This window comes from Triticum urartu, chromosome 3A (assembly GCF_056163025.1).
Source record: "Triticum urartu cultivar PI428250 chromosome 3A, HENAU_Tu73, whole genome shotgun sequence".
Lineage (NCBI taxonomy): Eukaryota > Viridiplantae > Streptophyta > Magnoliopsida > Poales > Poaceae > Triticum > Triticum urartu.
The window spans coordinates 678,972,779-678,996,748 of record NC_141875.1 but is presented as its reverse complement, the minus strand read 5'-3'; the positions used below and the strand labels follow the sequence as shown (position 1 = coordinate 678,996,748).

Here is a 23,970-nt window from a genome sequence, read left to right as displayed (position 1 = left end):
TGCGTTCGGTGGGGAAAGTAACGAGTGGATGAGAGCCAAAAAAAATAGATAAGGATATGACCGTGCGATGCTATAATTGTTTGCCAGGGACACGTGTCCGATGACGGAGGCAGCGGATGCAATTGCTGGATCAGCCGGTTGATTAGGATAATTTCCCTAAAACATATCGTTATGTACTATGTGTATTTGGTATTGTAGCTGGTAGCACAGTTTTATGATATGTGTATTAGTCAATCACTACCAAAAGAAAAGGTGATTGATGTAAACATAACTTTCAGGCAAATTTCCTGCGTGGTGCAATGCAACTCCTGAAACTGGCCGGGCGAGGTGCCATTAAAACCAAAGCTAGGTAATCCATCGCTTCCCGTCTCCCCAGTTCCCATTCCCGATCCAAACAGCAACAATGGCTGCAATATGGAGCCCTCACCAACCTCTTCTCTCCGTGCCCATCTCTCTCTGCTACTCGCTGCTGTTGGTAACCAGTAGTGCACCTCTCGCTACCGCGCTCTCCTTTAGCTTCAACTTCTCCACCTCCGGGGACCTCTGCAACACGGAGCTCAGGTGCGAGCATGACACGCTCATGGACTCCGGCGTGATCGAGCTCACGAGGAACGAGATCCACGACTTCTTTAGCGTGGGCCGGGCGTCATACACGCGTCCGGTGCCGCTCTGGGACAAGGCCACCGGTGAGGTGGCCAGCTTCTCCTCCAACTTCACGTTCCAGATCAGGCCTGAAAGCGAGACGAACCAGGTCCAGCTGCGCGACCGATGTAAGGGCGACGACATGGCTTTCTTCCTGTCGCCCTACCCGTCGAAGCTCCCCCCAACAGCTATGGCAAGAACCTCGCTCTCTTCAATGACAGCAACAACATCAGCACCACCGGTGACGACCGCGTGGTGGCGGTGGAGTTCGACACCGTCCTCGGTGACTTCGACGCGAGCAACAGTCGTGTTGGTATAGACGTCAACTCCATCAAGTCCAAGGCCTACACGAACGTGACCAGGAGCATGGTCACCGATGACGCCATCATGGCCGCCGAGATCAGCTACGACGCCGAGACGGGTGTTCTCGCCGCCCGTCTCCAGATGGAGGGCGACGAGCCGTACAACGTAAAATGGACGGTGGACATGACCACGGCCTTGCCCCAGGACGTTGCGGTTGGCTTCTCGGCGGCAACGGGTATGTGCATCGAGCTGCATCAGGTTCTGTCTTGGTCGTTTACTTCCACTCTAGATCGCGCCGGTACCAGTTCACGATGGCGACGACTAGTGGACGTGATAGTGTCATCCGCAGTAGTAGCTTTTGTTGCGTTGCTCTGCGCCGTCGCTGTCATCCTAGTCCGTCGGCGACGCATGTGGCAGAGGCTACATGATTCCGACGACGAGGAGCATGAGCAAGCAGAGTTCGAGAGAGGGGTAGGCCCCAGACGGTACCGCTACGGCGAGCTCGCCGCCGCAACCAAGGACTTCGCCGACGAGGAGAAGCTCGAGCGAGGGGACTTCGGCAACGTCTATCGAGGCAGCCTTAGCGACCAAGATCGCCCCGTAGTTAGCCATAAAGATGCTCTTCATGGAATCGTCTGCGCAGGGTAGGCAGGGACGAAGCTAGAAAAAATGGGTATTAGTGTCAACCGCTTCCCAGGCTAAGCCGCTAGCAGAAATTATAGTGGTGCAACAACATAGATAATGGCCGAGAGCGATATAAAAAGCAATCATATGCAGGTGATATTATTATTACATCTAAAAAAATCATACCGAGTAGCGAGTATTGGCTGAGCAAAGTCATAAAATAACACTTCTTTACATATTCCAGAAATAATAGGCAAAAGGATGACTTTGGAACGTTTCATTCGTAACTTTCTGTAAAGGATGAACAAAAGAACCGAAAGTGCTATTGTGAGCTCGAGCTCATAGGCACCCTTTGCTACAGTACAAACGAAAAAAATATTTAAAAAGTTCAAAAAAATCTGAATTTTTTTGGCAACAAACATTGACATATTTTTCACATGCGTGCAAATTTTCATGACAAAATGACATTCATGCAGGTCTCGGCAAAAAAAACAAAATCGATGCTCCAAAATGCTTCCAAAAACAGTTTTTTTGGAGCATGATTTTGTTTTTTTTTGCTGACACCTCCACAAATGTCATTTCATCACGAAAATTGGCACGCATGTAGAAAAAACATCAAAGTTTCTTGACAACAAATTTCAGATTTTTTTGAATTTTTTTACTATTTTTTCGGATTTTACTGTTCATCCAGGATCACTGGTGCCCGGGATCAATTCCTCCACGTCCCAAAAGAACATATTATATTCACAACAATAGTAAGAAAGAAATAGTGCAAAAAATAAGTATTGTTAAGGAAAAATAAAGTGATACGAGACTCACATTTCATAACTTCCCTTCTCGATCTTTCATCTTCTTAAATAGATCAATTACATCGTCATTCGTTATTGTAGAAAATATGTCTTTCTCCACATAGCAAATCAAGTGCTGGTCTAACTGGCCTTGAAGGCCCTGCCACATTACTATCTAGTGCTGGTCGTTTCCTTTTCAACAAAAAATTATCCATATCTTCTTGGTCCTAGGCAAATCAAAGAAAATAAACTAAAAAAATTATTTAGCCAATAGCCATCATGAAAGCAATGCACCTGTAGAATCGTAGTCTTTAGACAGTCTAGAGACCGAGAGGCGAGAGAGAAGGTGCAAATTACCTGGGATTGGAAGAGCCAACACTTGCAAATTAAAGATTATGCACTGGCGGACGGTCAGCCGATGTCAACATTCACCCGATGAAACGGTGTCGAGTTCGCCGTCGTTCGTCGCCGATTCGCTGCGGCGGCTGCGGAATTAGGGTTCGAGATGAGGAGGCGAAGAGACGAGGGCGTCTGTCTGTTCGCGTACGTGTATAGCAGCCGGGTAGCGTACATCGATTAATTGATACATAGTGCGTACGCATTGGGCCTGGCCTTGTATCGTTGTTTGCTGCCGCAGGCTGTTGATTTCTTTTGGAACTTAATGGATTTTATGGGCTAAGGCTTTAGGGATTAGCTGGTCTGCTGCTGGGCTGGGGTCAATGGAATTTTTGCGCTGGGGTCATACAGTTTTTGTTGATACTATTAGCTGAAAAGCCAGAAGGCACTGGTGTCAATTGACACCAGTGAATACATGGGAGGGTAGGAGAGAGTTCGACTCGGAGGTGAAGATCATCAGCCGGCTGCGGCACCGGAACCTCGTGCAGCTACTGGGCTGGAGCGATAGCCGCAGAGGGCTCTTGCTCGTCTACGAACTTGTGTCCGAAGGCAGCCTTGACTGACACATATACATCACCACTCTGCTGCTTAGGGCATGTACAATGGTGCTATTTTAGGAGTGTCACGTATGATAAATAATGAGGTGAAGGAGAGAGAACTCATAAGAGAAGGCTTGTCTTCTCTTATTTAAGATAAGACAAGAGATGATCTCTTAGCACAATATGTCTCATCACATTTTTAAGAATTACTAGTTATTAAATATAAGGCTAAGAGATGACTCATTATAAACATTTTTCTTTGTCATCTCTAAATTATATGCAAAATTTAAGATAAGATTATCTTATCAATCATTGTACATGCCCTTACTTGACCACAGAGGTACGCACACACGTACGCAACAAAATAATTGATCAGTAGTACGTCGATAGATGTTATTTGGTAAACGTTTGTGGCCGGACTGCCGGCCCAAGATTGGGCCGGATGCTCGCTAGCCTTACGATCGCTCTCGATCGTGGGTCGTGAGAACGCTCCTTAATCAAATCGTTTTCTTCACGTCGTCTTCTTCTTCCCCACAACACGGGGCAACTGCTCCTTATATGCATCTCCGCCGCCACACGCAGCGTGCAGGCATGACGAGCCCTTGCTGGTAGGGCGAGCTACAGCGGGGGTGGAGAAGACAACGGCGGGGACATCTGCATAGAGGCCGTGCACGACGCACTGGAGACATCGATGCAACAATCACCATGGATGTGCCCATACAGTGATACAGAGGTTCACCGTTTTTATCGAATGCTGCAACCGCTGCGCGAGATGCTACATCAGGTGATGAGGGATGCTACAACTGATAAACATTTTTGCTGGAATCAAACGGAGACGATGATTTTTGCTGCCACCATCATCGGATTTTGCTACAACCGGTTAGGTTTTTTTGCTACATTCATTCATGGCTGAGAGCATCTCCAGCCATTGACCCCCCAGGAGGCGCGTAAAATCGCCGCCTGGGGGCGAACTGGCGCTAAACCGCGTGTTGGGGTGTGATGCTCCCCAGTCGCCGTCCCTATGTTACATTTTGTTTTTTTAAATAAAATCCGGCCCCATATTCGCACAAACAAGGCGCAAATTTAACCAAACTTCAGTGAGTTCATCAAATATTTTACAAAAAAAAGACACTACTAGACCCGCCGTCGCCCTCGCCGTTCCTCGCCGCCCGCCGTCCTGAAGCTCTACATGCCGACGAGCCTGTAGAACTGCGTGTAGTCGCCATCGTCGTCGTCGTCGCGTCCTCCGCGGCCGCCGTCCCTGCTGCTCCCCTGCCTAGGGTCGCCGACGCGGGGCGGGTTGGACGGTCCGGGGGCGTCCTCGTCCTCGTCGCTGTCGAGGATCACCACGCCGTTCTCGTCCTCGCGCCCACGCTGGCGGGCGGTTATCTCCTGCAGGGCTCGGCATTGCCGGACCATCTCGTCGTGGAGGTAGTCGTCCCGCGCCCACTTTAGGGCGGCTCGTCGGAGAAGCCAGACCGGGCTATGGACTCGTACTCCGCGGGGAGGCCGGACTCCACCTTCGGCCTGACGAGCCAGGCAGAGGCAGCAGCTTTGGCATTGATTCCCCTGTGGGAAACCGAGGTGATGAGGACGACGAAGCGACGAGAACAGCCGAGTCGCTGCCAAGGAGGGCCCACCGATTTTCGTGCCAAAAATGATTCGGCTAGCGCCTCAAGCACCCCCCTCCCCCAATGCGCCGGGTTCGGCCTGGGTCAGCCGGCGCTAATTTCGGCCCGAGCCGGCGAAAAAGGGCCTTTGAGGGTGCGACTGGGCCGATTTTTCGGCGCCGGCGGCCAAAAAAATCGCCCAGGGGGGGGGCTTGTTGGGGGTGCGGCTGGAGATGCTCTGAGTTGCGACCCCGCGACAACGACGATGATTTTTTGTTGCAACTGTCATGGATTTTTGCTACGTCCGACGAATTATTTTGCTACGTCCATTCACGGCAGAGCTGCAATAATTCATGGCGGCGACGATGATTTTTGCTGCATGCATCGTAGATTTTTGCCCTGGCTGGCAATTCTTTTTTGCTACGTCCATTCTTGGCGAGCTGCGACCCGCGGCGACTCCGATAGCACTGCTGCGATGACGAACGGCTGCCCGGGGACGACGACGACGACGCCACAGCAGTTGCGAGGCTGCAACCCGCGGATGAGGATTTTTCATGCTGGAACCGGTGAGGAGTCGTGCTACAAACTAAGCTCCATGGGTCAATTTTTTTCAAAGCGTGATGAGAAGGTTGTGTGAGGGTGGCGAGCGGCGGCGAGCCCGGGGTGTGTGGCGGTGCTTCGGACTCGGTCGCTCGTAGGGGTTGACAGCGCTGCAGTGTCCTCTCGCTCCGATGTGCGGCTCTGCAGTTTTTTCAGGAAGGCGGTTGAGAAGGAAAAAGCGAGGAGACACATTTGATGACTAGCAAATTTTTTTTAAAGGCAAAGCAATAGCTTTATAACTTAACAGTGCTTGGGCAGATCGCCCATCGCACATTCAGCCACACGGGCTGGTACATCATCCTCCCACTCAACATATAGGTTCGGGTTATACAGACGACCGACTGCGGCTAACTCGTGGGCTACAGTGTTAGCAGCGCGCCTACAGACAGAAATTACATGATAGGAAAACCACAATTTCAACTGGTATTTAGTGTCCTCTATCATTGCTGCATATGCCGACGAATCCGCCTTCTGCATTACAGGTGCTTCGAGTAGCAGTTGCGAATCCGTCTGGAATTCCACCCGAATAAGACCAAGATCGGCAGCAAGCGAGACGGCCTGAGACATTGCAAAAGCTTCAGCTGCAAATGGATCATTGACATTTGCCTGGCAGCCAGCACGGGCACGGATGATCTTGCCTTCTGAAGTTCTCGCCACCACGCCCCAGCCTGCTTGGTTTGTCCCTGGAAGAAAAGAACCATCAATGTTAATTTTCACCATATCACCCGCAGGAGGGCTCCATTTGTCCACCACTTTCTTCTCCAGTTGAGGGCTAAGGATTTCGATATACTCGAGGACATTGCTTCTGGTCCTCCTAGCAATCTCCTCGCCCGGCGTCGGCAGCTCCCCCTCCCTTAGCTTGTTGCGATTTGACCACCAGAGCCACCAAAAGGTGAGCAGGTCAACCGGCCAAACCGTTCTACCGGTGCGCCGGCGCAGAGTAGTGCCCATATTCTTTTGGTTGAATTAATAACACGCACGGATGCAAATACAAGATTATCCTTGGTCTGGGATCTGCACTGCGCTATCTCCACACGAAGTAGGATCAGTGCGTGCTGCATGGCGATATCAAGCCCAGCAACATACTTTTCGACTCGTCATGCGGCACCAAACTAGCGGATTTCGGGCTGACGAGACTGGTGGAGCATGGAGCCGGGCCTCGGACGAGCAGGTCGTCATGGGCACCTTGGGATACATAGACCCGGAGTTCATCCGCATGCGTCGGCCGAGCGCTGAGTCCGACGTCTACAGCTTCGGCATCGTCCTGCTGGAGATTGTGTCGGGCCAGCGGCCGCAGATGGAGGCGGAACAACCATCTGACAAGGCCATCCCGCTGCTCAAGTGGATCTGGGAGCTGCACGAGAAGGGCGCCGTCGTCCAAGCGGTGGATGGGAGGCTCAAGGGAGACGAGCAGCACGACGACGGGCACGGCTGCAGGTGGCAACCGCGCCGCACACTGCTCGTCGGGCTCTGGTGCACGCACCCGCGCCCCAGCGCGCGGCCGTCCGTCGAGCAGGCCATGAGCGCCCTGCAGTCCGAGGACGTGGCGCTGCCGGCCCTGTCACGGCCGCCGCCCGACGTCTCCCCTGGATCACATGGCTACAGCTCGTCGTCGACCAATGTTGTTTGCAGATGACGAGATTTAATTGATGCAGCCTCGCTGTTGCAGCTTATTATGATGCCTGCACAAACCTGCCCATAGAATTTATCAAGACATTGTTGTTTAAGTTCTACGTACGTATAGTATTGATTGCATTCTGTTGTCTCACATGTATATTCTACTCCACATGTAGGTTTATCTAAGACCCCACATATATATGTTTTTGTTTAACTTCAGTTTTTGCTGGTCCCTAAAATACGTTTCCAAATGCCACTATCATCGTTTTAAGCATCATGTACAATCACACATAGCTATCTTGAGTTGTCAAATGTCGCACACGCGGCGGGGCGCGTCCACAGACAGTGACCGGTCACCCCATATTTGGTCTCCCACAACCATAGTATCCATATCATGATCCATACAAAAAACATGCAACGGCATGCGTTCTCCTCGTTGAAGATGTTGGTGAAGTTCATGCCGGAGCGGTTGGCCTCATGGTCATTGGCGGCTCCTCCTCCTCCTTTCCTCCTCGTCGCCAAAGATCTCCTTGAACTCCGTGTCCGCCTCGCGGAGGATGCGGCGGTTGGCCTCCACCTTCGTCTTGGACTGGATGGCTTCGAGAATGGGCTCCTACTCCACCGCCTCCTACACTTGAGCCACCTCGAACTCCTCCAGCGCGTCGCCCATGGCGAAGGCCGCAGCCGGAGGCACCGGATTAGCCTCGCTTTTGGCCTTCACTAGTAGAAAAAGGCGCATTAGTCCCGGTTCTAGAGGGCATTTAGTCCCGGTTCTGAAACCGGGACTAAAGGGTCGGTACTAAAGTCGCCCCCCTCCCCCCTCCCTTTAGTCCCGATTCTGTTACGAACCGGGACTAAAGGCCCTTCACGTGGCCGCTGTCCAACCGGGACTAAAGGAAATTTTATGATTTTTTTATTTTTTTATTTTCAAATTTCTGAATTATTTTACAATTTAATCTCTAATCACCCCTCATCACTGCTCAATTTAACCTCTAATCTCTAATCACCCCTCATCATTCCAAATCATCCAACTTCCCGGCCGGTCACCCATCCTCTCACTACTCCAGCCTGAGCACGCTTAACTTCCGGGTTCTATCCCCCCTCGTTTTCAAGTCTGCACTTGTTGTTTTCCTAACAATAGTAAGATGTCAATCATATTAACCCTCAGGAGTTTAGCTTAAGCATGCATGAAGTCACACGTTTCATTGTTTGAGTTTGAAACTATTATTCTAAAAAACAATAATTATTTAGTAACACTAATATTTCTTGAATAAGTAGTTTGACCATTGTTTGACCACAGTTTGATCAGATTTGACCAAAATTCAAAAAAATGAAATAATTATTTAGTAACAGTAATGTTCTTGAATAATTATTTAGTAACACTAATACTTCTTTAATAAGTAGTTTGAGCATAGTTTAACCTGATTTAACCAAAATTCAAAAAAACTGAAATTTGAGCATTTTTTCCTTTAAGAATTTGAGGATTCTAAAAATTTGCAAACAGGTCGTAGATGCGGATTTTCGTGCTGAACATTTTGATATATTATACGTTTTTTCCAACATCGTATGCAAAAGTTATAGCCGTTTTAATTTTTCGTAACATTTTTTTGCAAAACATGTCCAAATTTAAGTTTTTTAATTTTCCTAACTAGTAGATGTAGTAATATAATTACATATCGAAGGATTTTATTTTTTGAAGTTTTTATCATTTTCTTTTGTTTTTTACAAAACTAAAATCGTGATACACCGGGGGGAGGGGGTAGAGTTTGAGAAATGGTGCCCTTTAGTCCCGGTTTGAGACACAAACTGGGACTAAAGGGTGCGATGCGCTTTAGTCCCGATTCGTGTCTCAAACCGGGACTAAAGGGCCCATATGAACCGGGACTAATGCCTTTAGCCACTCGAACCGGGACTAATGCTCACATTAGTCCTGGTTTTGTAATGCAACCGGGACTAATGTGTATATTGCGCTGTGACCAAAGCCCTATTTTCTACTAGCGCTCTTCCTCCTCTGCCACCTCTAGTGAATCCGGAGGCAGGCTGATTGCGATCCAAACTTCGTGCCTGGCCCGGATATCCTCTAGTCCGAAGTGAGAAAGCCGTAGATGGTTATCCTTTGTCAGGTGATACGTCTCCAACGTATCTATAATTTATGAAGTATTCATGCTATTATATTATCTGTTTTGGATGTTTATGGGATTTACTAAACACTTCTATAATATTTTTAGGACTAACCTATTAACCAGAGGCCCAGCCCAAATTGTTGTTTTCTTGCCTATTTCAGTGTTTCAAAGAAAAGGAATATCAAACGGAGTCCAAACGGAATGAAACCTTGTGGAGAGTTATTTTTGAAACGGAAGCAATCCAGGAGACCTAGAGTAGACGTCAGGGAAGCTTCGAGGAAGCCACGAGGCAGGGAGGTGCGCCCTACCCCCCCTAGGCACGCCCCCACCCTCGTGGGCCCCTCGTGGTTCCCCTGACCGACTTCTTTCGTCTATATATGTCCATATACCCTAAAAACATCGAGGAGCAGAATAGATCGGGAGTTCCGCCGCCAGAAGCCTCCGTAGCCACCGAAAACCAATCTAGACCTGTTCCGGCACCCTGCCGGAGGGGGGAATCCCTCTCCGGTGGCCATCTTCATCATCCCAGCGCTCTCCATGACGAGGAGGGGGTAGTTCACCCTCGGGGCTGAGGGTATGTACCAGTAGCTATGTGTTTGATCTCTCTCTCTCTCTCGTGTTCTTGAGGTGGTACGATCTTGATGTATCGCGAGCTTTGTTATGATAGTTGGATCTTATGATGTTTCTCCCCCTCTAATCTCTTGTGGTGAATTGAGTTTTCCTTTGAAGTTATCTTATCGGATTGAGTCTTTAAGGATTTGAGAACACTTGATGTATGTCTTGCACGTGCTTATCTGTGGTGACAATGGGATATCATGTGATCCACTTGATGTATGTTTTGGTGATCAACTTGTGAGTTCCGTGACCTCGTGAACTTATGCATAGGGGTTGGCACACGTTTTCGTCTTGACTCTTCGATAGAAACTTTGGGGCACTCTTTGAAGTTCTTTGTGTTGGTTGAATAGATGAATCTGAGATTGTGTGATGCATATCGTACAATCATACCCATGGATACTTGAGGTGACATTGAAGTATCTAGGTGACATTAGGGTTTTGGTTGATTTGTGTTTTAAGGTGTTATTCTAGTACGAACTCTAGGATAGATTGAAAGGAAAGAATAGCTGCGTGTTATTTTACTATGGACTCTTGAATAGATCGATCAGAAAGAATAACTTTGAGGTGGTTTCGTACCCTACCATAATCTCTTCGTTCGTTCTCCGCTATTAGTGACTTTGGAGTGACTCTTTGTTGCATGTTGAGGGATAGTTATATGATCCAATTATGTTATTACTGTTGAGAGAACTTGCAGTAGTGAAAGTATGAACCCTAGGCCTTGTGTGACGCCCCCGATTTGACCATACACTAATCATTCACGCAAATGTGTATGATCAAGATCAGGGACTCATGGGAAGATATCACAACACAACTCTACAAATAAAATAAGTCATACAAGCATCATATTACAAGCCAGGGGCCTCGAGGGCTCGAATACAAGAGCTCTATCATAGACGAGTCAGCGGAAGCAACAATATCTGAGTACAGACATAAGTTAAACAAGTTTGCATTAAGAAGGCTAGCACAAACTGGGATACAGATCGAAAGAGGCGAAGGCCTCCTACCTGGGATCCTCCTAATCTACTCCTGGTCATCATCAGCGGGTTGCACGTAGTAGTAGGCACCTCCAGTGTAGTAGGAGTCGTCGTCGACGGTGGCGTCTGGCTCCTGGGCTCCATCGTCTGGTCGCAGCAATCGGGTATAGAAAGGGGAAAAAGGGGGAGCAAAGCAACCGTGAGTACTCATCCAAAGTACTCGCAAGCAAGGAGCTACACTACATATGTATGCATTGGTATCAAATGGAAAAGGGTATCATATGTGGACTGAACTGCAGAATGCCGGAATAAGAGGGGGATAGCTAGTCCTATCAAAGACTACGCTTCTGGCAACCTCCATCTTGCAGCATGTAGAAGAAAGTCGACAATAAGTTCACCAAGTATCATCGCATAGCATAATCCTACCCGGTGATTGTGACGCCCGGGTAATTAAGCTACAGTGATCCTCTGCTAATAATGCCACGTCACCTCGATTACTGTTCCTAATCTAGTGTTAGTTCGAAACTGATTCAAATTCAAATTCAAAATCAACCAAAGAATAAAATTTCTAAAACTTGTGACGCCCCCGATTTGACCGTGCGCTAATCATACACGCAAACGTGTACGATCAAGATCAGGGACTCACGGGAAGATATCACAACACAACTCTACAAATAAAATAAGTCATACAAGCATCATATTACAAGCCAGGGGCCTCGAGGGCTCGAATACAAGAGCTCGATCATAGACGAGTCAGCGGAAGCAACAATATCTGAGTACAGACATAAGTTAAACAAGTTTGCCTTAAGAAGGCTAGCACAAACTGGGATACAGATCGAAAGAGGCGCAGGCCTCCTGCCTGGGATCCTCCTAACTACTCCTGGTCGTCGTCAGCGGGCATCACGTAGTAGTGGGCACCTCCGGTGTAGCAGGGGTTGTCGTCGACGGTGGCGTCTGGCTCCTGGGCTCCAACATCTGGTTGCGACAACCAGGTAGAAGGGATAGGGGAAAAGAGGGAGAAAGCAACCGTGAGTACTCATCCAAGGTACTCGCAAGCAAGGAGCTACACTACATATGCATGGGTAAATGTGTAAAGGGCCATATCGGTGGACTGAACTGCAGAAAGCCAGAATAAGAGGGGGGATAGCTAATCCTTTCGAAGACTACGCTTTTGGCAGCCTCCGTCTTGCAGCATGTAGAAGAGAGTAGACTGAAGACCTCCAAGTAGCATCGCATAGCATAACCCTAACCGATGATCCTCCCCTCGTCGCCCTGTGAGAGAGCGACCACCGGTTGTATCTGGCACTTGGAAGGGTGTGTTTTATTAAGTATCCAGTTCTAGTTGTCATAAGGTCAAGATACAACTCCAAGTCGTCCTGTTACCGAAGATCACGGCTATTCGAATAGATTAACTTCCCTGCAGGGGTGCACCACATTCCCCAACATGCTCGATCCCATTTGGCCGGACACACTTTCCTGGGTCATGCCCGGCCTCGGAAGATCAACACGTCGCAGCCCCACCTAGACCAACAGAGAGGTCAGCACGCCGGTCTAAACCTAAGCGCCCAGGGGTCTGGGCCCATTGCCCTTAGCACACCTGCACGTTGCGTGGGCGGCCGGAAGCAGACCTAGCCTAGTGGCGTTCCAGTCCAATCCGGCGCGCGCCGCTCCGTTGCTGACGTCACGAAGGCTTCGGCTGATACCACGACGCCGGGATACCCATAACTACTCCCGCGTAGATGGTTAGTGCGTATAGACCAAATGGCCGGACTCAGATCAAATACCCAGATCTCGTTAAGCGTGTTAAGTATCCGCGAACGCCGACCAGGGCCAGGCCCACCTCTCTCCTAGGTGGTCGGAACCTGCCCTGTCGCTCCGCCTCAAAGATCCACTCGCGGGTGCTCCTCAAGCCGACCCGTCTTTAGTCACCACATGTATCCTGTATAAAGTATATAGTATATACCCGTGATCACCTCCCGAGTGATCACGGCCCGATAATATAGCATGGCAGACGGACAAGAATGTAGGGCCACAGATGATAAACTGGCATCCTATACTAAGCATTAGGATTACAGGTAAGGGTAACAACGGTAGTAGTAAGGACAGGCTATGCATCAGTATAGGATTAACGGGAAGCAGTAACATGCTACACTACTCTAATGCAAACAGTATAGAGAAGAGTAGGCGATATCTGGTGATCAAAGGGGGGGCTTGCCTGGTTGCTCTGGCAAGAGAGAGGGATCGTCAACTCCGTAGTCGTACTGGGTAGCAGCGGCGTCGGTCTCGGTGTCTATCGAGAGAAGAGGGGGGGAGAAACAATAAATATATAAGCAAGCATATGCATAGTGATGCATGACATGACAGGTAACGGCGTTAGAGGTGCCCTAACGCGGCATGTGATGATACCGGTGAAGGGGGGAAACATCCGGGAAAGTATCCCCGGTGTTTCGCGTTTTCGGGCAGAGGAGCCGGAGGGGGAAAGTTGCAAGTTTGATAGGTTAGGGGGGGTGTGGCAGACGAACGGGTTGCGTATCCGAAATCGTCTCGTCGTTCTGAGCAACTTTCATGTACAAAGTTTTTCCATCCGAGCTACGGTTTATTTTATATTAATTTTAAAAGATTTAAATCATTTTTAGGATTTATTTAATTAATTTAATCAACATTATCCAGAATAGTGTCTGCTAACGTCATCATGACATCAACATGACGTCAGTAGTTGACTTGGTCAACCTGACAGGTGGGTCCCGTTCGTCATACTCTGTTTTAATTAACTAACAGTTAATTAGGTTAATTAGTGATTAGGTTAACCTAATTATAATTAATTAACTTAATTATTTCCTTAATTAAATAATTAATTTAATTATTATTATTATTATTTTAATTATTTTTATTATTAATTCTCTTTTTTTCGAACGTTCTGTGGGGTGGGCCCCCTTTGTCATAGGCCCCTGGGGGTCCGTAACAGGCGTGGTTAGCGGGCGCTAACGGCCGCGGGCGCTCGTGCACCCGAAAGGGGCAACAGGGGGCGCCGGCGGAGGCCGTAGCCCAGTGCGGCGGGGTGAGGTCGTGGCCTCGGCGAGGCTCGCTGGCCAGCCGCGGTAGGCGGAGGCGAGCGCAGGGGGCGGCGACGCTGCGTGCCGTTGCGGGGCCGCGCGGCTGGAGCGGCAAGGCGAGGAGCGGCGCAGGAGGGAGCGGAGCAGGGCAGGGCGGCTGGGACACGGGAGCGCTCCGTGAGCGGGCGCGGCCAGCCGGCGGGCAAGGGCGCGGGCGAGGCCACGCACGAGCGGGCGAGCGCGGGGCTGCAGCGGGGTTGTGCCGGGGCGCACGGGCGCGCGCGAGGTTGAGCGGGCGCGGCCGGGGCCTGGTGGCCGCGAGCGTGTGGTCGGGCGTGAGCACGCGGGAGGAAGCGGCAGCAGGCGAGCACTGCGGGTGAGCACGCGGAGGAGCACGACCGCGTCGACGGGGATGAGGGGGAGGAAGAGGCCGGGGGCCTCACCGACGTTGCAGAGACGAGGGTCGGCGAGGCTCGGTGGAGCCTTTGGGGAGGAGGACGGGGACGCGGCGACGCAGGGGAGGAGCGGCGATGACGTCCGGCGTGGTCGTCCCGGTCGGTGGCGATGGTCGGTCCGGCGCAGGGCGACGACGGTGGGGCAGCGCAGGCGAGGCGGCGCCTGGCGCCGGCGATGACGACGGGGTCAGGGGCGCGTCCAGATCGGGGAGAGGGGGCGGTGAGGGTTGGTGGGTGGATCGGGCGCGGGGAGCTCTTCCCCCAGGCACGATGCGTGCGTGCGGCGCGAGGTGGAGAGGAACGAGGGGAGCGAGCGGGGTGGGGCGAGTGGGGGGTCTCGTCCTCGATCCAGATTGGATCGGGAGGGGAGGGAACGGCGGGGGGGAGTGCTGGTGGTTGGGTTAGGGTTTCCTGGGGTGGGGGGATATGGGAGGCCGGTTGGGCCAGGGAGGAGTTGGGCCGGATGGCCCAGTTGGCCTGGGGCTTTCCATTTTTTTATAAACCTTATTTTCTTTTATAGTTTCTGTTTATTTGTTTTCTTTTATTTCTCATTTTAGTAAAATACTACAGCGGCACCAAAATAGAGGTTGCAAACTAAGCCACAGCCACAAACCACTTAGCACCGAAACAAAATAGTTTTGAAATTGTTTAACATTTTGGAAGCATTTAAATAATTATTATTGTTACTATTTCATTCATTTTAGAGTGTTTAAACATTTTATAAAGGTGTGCTTTCTCCACCATAATTACCTATGCAATATTTGGTTCACTCCGAACATTTTAGTTTTAAAATTTGAAAACTTTTATTCTTTGGTTGATTTTGAATTTGAATTTGAATCAGTTTCGAACTAACACTAGATTAGGAACAGTAATCGAGGTGACGTGGCATCATTAGCAGAGGATCACTGTAGCTTAATTACCCGGGCGTCACAATTCTCCTCCACTACAAGAAATCTCGTCGCGAGATTTAAGAGGGGAAGTAAGGGGGAAAGATCTGGTCACGAAATTCTAACGAATCTTCTCGGTCTTGGATGCTCTTCTCGAAGAGGTCGATCCATAACATTGATGTCTTCATACCTCAGCTTTGGGTCACCATGAGGAAGTCATCATAATTTTCTCCGGGAACTCCAACGTACTTACGAATAGGTAAGGGGCAGCTCGGCTACGACATCATGCTTACGAGGGAAACAATCTGGGGTTAACCATGAATGAGCATAAGATTATCTCTCAAGTTGAACATATAAAACACATCGAGAGTACGAAACGAAGGTATAATGGGAGGGTCCAAGCGGGTAGCTAGCTTCTCAAAGTCTGAACCAGAGTGAGAAAGGGGTTCAGAGCGGCGAGAGTAAGCGTTGCGTCTGATACCAGAATAGAGCAGTAGGAAGGTGGCTCACGAATTACCTATGAAGCCAAGCATAAGGGATAACTTTGAAGCAGGGCTGTACAGGAGAGTCAGGTTTTGATCTTGTGGAACTGTGGGTTATGGGCCCACCATGTGGGTAAAGTAGGGGGGCACTGACATCTTGCACGGTCATGATAGCAAGGCATCATGATAGCCAGGCATGTCAGAGAAGAGACTGTCGGTTATGTTGGCAACAACGTTGGTACCAAGGGCGAGGGACGAAGAGAACCATTTTCCTGCTCGTTGAACGAGGCGGACCAATAGGCAAAGTTCTCGTCCATCGGTGGCTACCGAAATGTCATCAACAATAGTAACAGGGTCTTGCTGACAGAATTGTACACTGAGGTGTTTACATAAGCAGGAGAATATTTCTTCTTGGATCATATAGATCACAAGAAAGGTTAAACCAAACAATGGAAAGGAAAATATGATTACCACATTGACAGAACAATGGAAAGGAAAATGTGTTAAAACACATATTCCCGGGGTAAATCCTTCCCACGGACAAGTAGGGCATGATATCCATGACAGGATTTAAAGTAGAAATCTCTTTAGGTAAGGGGAGAGAAATTTCATGATATTACCCATACAATGGTGTTTGGATAATTGAGCGAGAAACATTTAGCATTGGGCTTCAAATGTTCTTTGTGGAAAATTGGAGTACCACAGACATGCTTCGAGATAGTATTGACAAGGTCTTCAAGCGATGGTCGGACTTTGGATACACAAAGAATCCATCAGGAAAAATTTATAAATCAAATCATCCAATTCCCTCATGGAAGAAGGGTTCTCCTTGCCAAAAAGGAAATTATAACAATAGGTCCTCCGGTCAGGTGTGCTAGGCATGACATCACCTTACCGAGTCATATAAGGACCAATGTTATAACTCTTGGAAATATGCCCCAACCATCATATCTGACCGAGGTTCAGATCCGATTGGTGTCAGGATACCTCTGACTTAGGATGCCAGAGAAGAAAAGGTGCAACACAAATTGACGAGATGGCAATGTAAGATTCTCAAGAAATGAACTATGGGAGCGAGTTCTGAAACCAGAGTTCATCATTAAACCAAGGAGAGGATGAGGGGGTGGCTGATGAACTCAGCGACAGTTCCTCGAGACTCCAAAAGAGGGGTTTCCACAATTATGTGAACAAGGAGATAACATTAGTCAGATCAAATGATATTATGATGTATGCTCGAGTAAATCATACATAATTAAAAAATGGTTGAAAGGTGCACCCGACATATGGGCTTAGGTAGCACGATCAATGTTAGAATGGTGATTCAATTATCGGAAGACTTAGAATGAAACTATCGCCCATTCACTTCAAATCAATAGGGTTGCTTAGAAGTTTTGAATTCACACGTCATAGCTCAATTGTCGGTATTCCGGTCAAAGACAATACGGGGACCAAGGAATGTACGGAGATGGCGAGAAGTATTATCATACCAAGAATTTTTAAGAGGTGGTGAAATTCTCACCACATTCTTGACAAAAGAGATGGTAATACTTCCAAGGTGAAGAAGAACAACTGCGGGGTAGCAAGGATCTCAACGTGTAACACAAAACACGAACAAGTTTATGTTGAACGGAAGGCAATAAAGTGGTCGATGATAATATAAATCAGCGAGGGAAAAGATGGTAATTCTCATCATGAATTCGATGGATATCCTGGAAGAGCCCAAGATGTTGGTGCTGATCTCGACACATTTGTCGAGAGATTTCATGAAGATGTAATCTATCGGCGATGTCATCAAGTCAAAGGAATTATGAAGCAAAAGGTTACCGGAACCATGGGTACAACACAAACTCAAAATCAAGCTTGTTGTCCAAGGTGAAAGATATGACGAGAAAGATCGACATAAGCTTAGCTCATCGTCGAAAGTTGTGTTCCGGGAAGAAGGACCAGGTAGCACAGTTAAAATTTAGCACGATAATGATATAGCCAACCGGGCTAGGAATGACTTGAAGGATTATTAAACTCATAAGCAATAAAAATCACTTATAGTTATTGATTCAGAGTACAGACTCGATTCACTGTCGGTGTCCTTGAGTGTCTAACAACTCAGAACCCGGGGAAAATTTTTGGAATCAGTGAGAAATAGTACTTGAAGAATAACTCATAAGAAGTTATGCAGTTCCGCGATAATCTCGAGATACCAGAGGGGGGTAATACTCGATGACGGACCAAAGTAGAGGTTGGACTGGGGCATTGCTCTGCAGAAGACAAGTGCTTAAACTTGCACGAGAAATGGTATTTAAAGGAGAACATGGTCGGAATCCACGATCATAAAGGATCGAACCATGGATACAAGATGAACTTATAACAAGGGGTAATTATTTTTACGAGCAGCTTCCATGATAAGTTATACATCGTGGCCCTGGGCATGAACGCAAGGTTCAAGGTCGACTCCCACTTCTTCAATGTATAACCTTCCATTCACTTTTAGCTTTGATAAAGGCCTTAGTGTTGAAAGTTTTACCTGGTGAAATACCAGATGAGTATGACTCGTGAAAACTTCCGAGTTCACACATATAAAGGAAGGCATCGGATCAACCCGTTAGGGTATCGTGGAAAAATATAACACAATCTTCAAGAGTAGATATCACCAGCTCGAAAGCAGAGCATGGTTGGCAAAAGGAGAGGATACAATTTACCAAAGGCATTATGTATCGGAGAAAGAACTCACAAGGTGATTAATTATGAAGGACACTGTCGGATAATAATCCAACAGTGGATATGGCGATCCACAATGGAGCTGATGTGAGTATCAATACCCAATCAGAGGAAGAAAGAATGCAAATGCATCGATTTATAGAACATTTGAATAATTCAACATCTAAATAGCATAGTAATTATGATTTTCAATTCAAGGGATCAGGAGCAAAAGCTCTGATCAAGGATGGATAAGTCAACTAGACTTAGGGTTAAGATCGATGGCAATCTGATTGGCCAAGAACCAGCTCATGTTCGAAAGACGTCTGAGCCGTAAGGTAATTTATAATGATCAACTGATGATTGCGTGCATTCACACACATATAGAATCAACGGACTTAAAATGATAGTGACAAAGGATGCCAATAGGATTACTAGACTTATTGGATTAACCAAAATGTAAGCAAGCAAGAATTTCAAGAGCAATAGGCTCCTGAGGATTTTTGGAAGATCGAAAGGTATTTCAAAGTCCTTTGCGGAACACATGAACAACTGGGAATGAGCGGATACTCGATAAGTGCGAGGATTTATCCGTAGAGGTATTCATGTGGGTAATGAATTGCAAGGCAGTAGGCACAAAGTATTCTCGGAGCAATAGAGAGAATTTTCGAGGTATCTTGTAATAACAAGATCAATGGGATTGAAAGGACAAGTGTATGTAGTTATCCATAATAATATAACAGTGGTAGGGAATTTGCAAAGGCGATGGGCACAAGTGTCTAAAGAGAACAACGGAGATTATCTTCGGAATCTTCTGGTGAAGCAGTCGATCATCTGTAATGAAGGGGCTCTCCAGCAGGAAGTGGTAACGAGAACCTAGAGTTAGATTTTAGCAAAATCATTTAACCCGAATAGAAGAGAGATCAGAGTCCCAGAGTATAGGTCGAGGAATAAAAGATCCTAATACCACCCAATGGCGACGTGGACCCATGGGCCGCACAGTCATGTTAGTAAAGCAGTTTTCATCGACTAGACTCGACTTCGGCCAAGGAGTGTGGAAGGGGGATTCCTACAGGCAGTCGGCTCTGATACCAACTTGTGACGCCCCCGATTTGACCATGCGCTAATCATACACGCAAACGTGTACGATCAAGATCAGGGACTCACGGGAAGATATCACAACACAACTCTACAAATAAAATAAGTCATACAAGCATCATATTACAAGCCAGGGGCCTCGAGGGCTCGAATACAAGAGCTCGATCATAGACGAGTCAGCGGAAGCAACAATATCTGAGTACAGACATAAGTTAAACAAGTTTGCCTTAAGAAGGCTAGCACAAACTGGGATACAGATCGAAAGAGGCGCAGGCCTCCTGCCTGGGATCCTCCTAACTACTCCTGGTCGTCGTCAGCGGGCATCACGTAGTAGTGGGCACCTCCGGTGTAGCAGGGGTTGTCGTCGACGGTGGCGTCTGGCTCCTGGGCTCCAACATCTGGTTGCGACAACCAGGTAGAAGGGATAGGGGGAAAAGAGGGAGAAAGCAACCGTGAGTACTCATCCAAGGTACTCGCAAGCAAGGAGCTACACTACATATGCATGGGTAAATGTGTAAAGGGCCATATCGGTGGACTGAACTGCAGAAAGCCAGAATAAGAGGGGGGATAGCTAATCCTTTCGAAGACTACGCTTCTGGCAGCCTCCGTCTTGCAGCATGTAGAAGAGAGTAGACTGAAGACCTCCAAGTAGCATCGCATAGCATAACCCTAACCGATGATCCTCCCCTCGTCGCCCTATGAGAGAGCGACCACCGGTTGTATCTGGCACTTGGAAGGGTGTGTTTTATTAAGTATCCGGTTCTAGTTGTCATAAGGTCAAGATACAACTCCAAGTCGTCCTGTTACCGAAGATCACGGCTATTCGAATAGATTAACTTCCCTGCAGGGGTGCACCACATTCCCCAACACGCTCGATCCCATTTGGCCGGACACACTTTCCTGGGTCATGCCCGGCCTCGGAAGATCAACACGTCGCAGCCCCACCTAGACCAACAGAGAGGTCAGCACGCCGGTCTAAACCTAAGCGCCCAGGGGTCTGGGCCCATCGCCCTTAGCACACCTGCACGTTGCGTGGGCGGCCGGAAGCAGACCTAGCCTAGTGGCGTTCCAGTCCAATCCGACGCGCGCCGCTCCGTTGCTGACGTCACGAAGGCTTCAGCTGATACCACGACGCCGGGATACCCATAACTACTCCCGCGTAGATGGTTAGTGCGTATAGACCAAATGGCCGGACTCAGATCAAATACCCAGATCTCGTTAAGCGTGTTAAGTATCCGCGAACGCCGACCAGGGCCAGGCCCACCTCTCTCCTAGGTGGTCGGAACCTGCCCTGTCGCTCCGCCTCAAAGATCCACTCGCGGGTGCTCCTCAAGCCGACCCGTCTTTAGTCACCACATGTATCATGTATAAAGTATATAGTATATACCCGTGATCACCTCCCGAGTGATCACGGCCCGATAATATAGCATGGCAGACGGACAAGAATGTAGGGCCACAGATGATAAACTGGCATCCTATACTAAGCATTAGGATTGCAGGTAAGGGTAACAACGGTAGTAGCAAGGACAGGCTATGCATTAGTATAGGATTAACAGGAAGTAGTAACATGCTACACTACTCTAATGCAAACAGTATAGAGAAGAGTAGGCGATATCTGGTGATCAAAGGGGGGGCTTGCCTGGTTGCTCTGGCAAGAGAGAGGGATCGTCAACTCCGTAGTCGTACTGGGTAGCAGCGGCGTCGGTCTCGGTGTCTATCGAGAGAAGAGGGGGGGAGAAACAATAAATATATAAGCAAGCATATGCATAGTGATGCATGACATGACAGGTAACGGCGTTAGAGGTGCCCTAACGCGGCATGTGATGATACCGGTGAAGGGGGGAAACATCCGGGAAAGTATCCCCGGTGTTTCGCGTTTTCGGGCAGAGGAGCCGGAGGGGGAAAGTTGCAAGTTTGATAGGTTAGGGGGGTGTGGCAGACGAACGGGTTGCGTATCCGAAATCGTCTCGTCGTTCTGAGCAACTTTCATGTACAAAGTTTTTCCATCCGAGCTACGGTTTATTTTATATTAATTTTAAAAGATTTAAATCATTTTTAGGATTTATTTAATTAATTTAATAAAAATTATCCAGAATAGTGTCTGCTAACGTCATCATGACATCAGCATGACGTCAGTAGTTGACTTGGTCAACCTGACAGGTGGGTCCCGCTCGTCATACTCTGTTTTAATTAACTAACAGTTAATTAGGTTAATTAGTGATTAGGTTAACCTAATTATAATTAATTAACTTAATTATTTCCTTAATTAAATAATTAATTTAATTATTATTATTATTATTTTAATTATTTTTATTATTATTTCTCTTTTTTTCAAACGTTCTGTGGGGTGGGCCCCCTTTGTCATAGGCCCCTGGGGGTCCGTAACAGGCGTGGTTAGCGGGCGCTAACGGCCGCGGGCGCTCGTGCACCCGAAAGGGGCAACAGGGGGCGCCGGCGGAGGCCGTAGCCCAGTGCGGCGGGGTGAGGCCGTGGCCTCGGCGAGGCTCGCCGGCCAGCCGCGGCAGGCGGAGGCGAGCGCAGGGGGCGGCGGTGCTGCGGGCCGTTGCGGGGCCGCGCGGCTGGAGCGGCAAGGCGAGGAGCGGCGCAGGAGGGAGCGGAGCAGGGCAGGGCGGCTAGGACACGGGAGCGCTCCATGAGCGGGCGCGGCCAGCCGGCGGGCAAGGGCGCGGGCGAGGCCACGCACGAGCGGGCGAGCGCGGGGCTGCAGCGGGGTTGTGCCGGGGCGCACGGGCGCGCGCGAGGTTGAGCGGGCGCGGCCGGGGCCTGGTGGCCGCGAGCGTGTGGTCGGGCGTGAGCACGCGGGAGGAAGCGGCAGCAGGCGAGCACTGCGGGTGAGCACGCGGAGGAGCACGACCGCGTCGACGGGGACGAGGGGGAGGAAGAGGCCGGGGGCCTCACCGACGTTGCAGAGACGAGGGTCGGCGAGGCTCGGTGGAGCCTTTGGGGAGGAGGACGGGGACGCGGCGACGCAGGGGAGGAGCGGCGATGACGTCCGGCGTGGTCGTCCCGGTCGGTGGCGATGGTCGGTCCGGCGCAGGGCGGCGACGGTGGGGCAGCGCAAGCGAGGCGGCGCCTGGCGCCGGCGATGACGACGGGGTCAGGGGCGCGTCCAGATCGGGGAGAGGGGGCGGTGAGGGTTGGTGGGTGGATCGAGCGCGGGGAGCTCTTCCCCCAGGCACGATGCGTGCGTGCGGCGTGAGGTGGAGAGGAACGAGGGGAGCGAGCGGGGTGGGGCGAGTGGGGGGTCTCGTCCTCGATCCAGATTGGATCGGGAGGGGAGGGAACGGCGGGGGAGGGGAGTGCTGGTGGTTGGGTTAGGGTTTCCTGGGGTGGGGGGATATGGGAGGCCGGTTGGGCCAGGGAGGAGTTGGGCCGGATGGCCCAGTTGGCCTGGGGCTTTCCATTTTTTTATAAACCTTATTTTCTTTTATAGTTTCTGTTTATTTGTTTTCTTTTGTTTCTCATTTTAGTAAAATACTAGAGTGGCACCAAAATAGAGGTTGCAAACTAAGCCACAGCCACAAACCACTTAGCACCGAAACAAAATAGTTTTGAAATTGTTTAACATTTTGGAAGCATTTAAATAATTAATATTGTTACTATTTCATTCATTTTAGAGTGTTTAAACATTTTATAAAGGTGTGCTTTCTCCACCATAATTACCTATGCAATATTTGGTTCACTCCGAACATTTTAGTTTTAAAATTTGAAAACTTTTATTCTTTGGTTGATTTTGAATTTGAATCAGTTTCGAACTAACACTAGATTAGGAACAGTAATCGAGGTGACGTGGCATCATTAGCAGAGGATCACTGTAGCTTAATTACCCGGGCGTCACAGTGATCCTCTCCTTATCGCCCTGTTAGAGAGCGATCACCGGGTTGTCTCTGGCACTTGGAAGGGTGTGTTTTATTAAGTATCCGATTCGAGTTGTCATAAGGTCAAGGTACAACTCCAAGCCGTCCTGTTACCAAAGATCACGGCTATTCGAATAGATAAACTTCCCTGCAGGGGTGCACCACATTTCCCAACACGCTCGATCCCCTTTGTCTGGACACACTTGTCGGGGTCATGCCCGGCCTCGGAAGATCAACACGTCGCAACCCTACCTAGGCACAACAGAGAGGTAAGCACACCGGTCTAAATCCTATGGCACAGGGGTCTGGGCCCATCGCCCATTGCACACCTGCATGTTGCGTACGCGGCCGGTGAGCAGACCTGGCAACCTCCATTACAAAGGAAGTTACGTTACGCGTTCCAACCCGGCGCGCGCCGCTCAGTCGCTAACGCCACAAAGGCTTCGGCTGATACCACGACGTCGAGTGCCCATAACAGTCCCCGCGTAGTTGGTTAGTGTGTATAGGCCAGTAGCAAGACTCGGATCAAATACCCAGATCTCGTTAAGCGTGTTATTTTGAAGTAACCGCGAACGCCGACCAGGGCCAGGCC

The 23,970-nt window shown here is 49.2% G+C and overlaps 1 pseudogene; it reads left to right on the top strand.

Annotated features, from left to right (window-relative positions):
• Positions 1 to 372: 372 nt before the first annotated feature.
• LOC125528502 (L-type lectin-domain containing receptor kinase IX.1-like) lies at positions 373 to 8,847 on the top strand (annotated as a pseudogene).
• Positions 8,848 to 23,970: the final 15,123 nt, after the last annotated feature.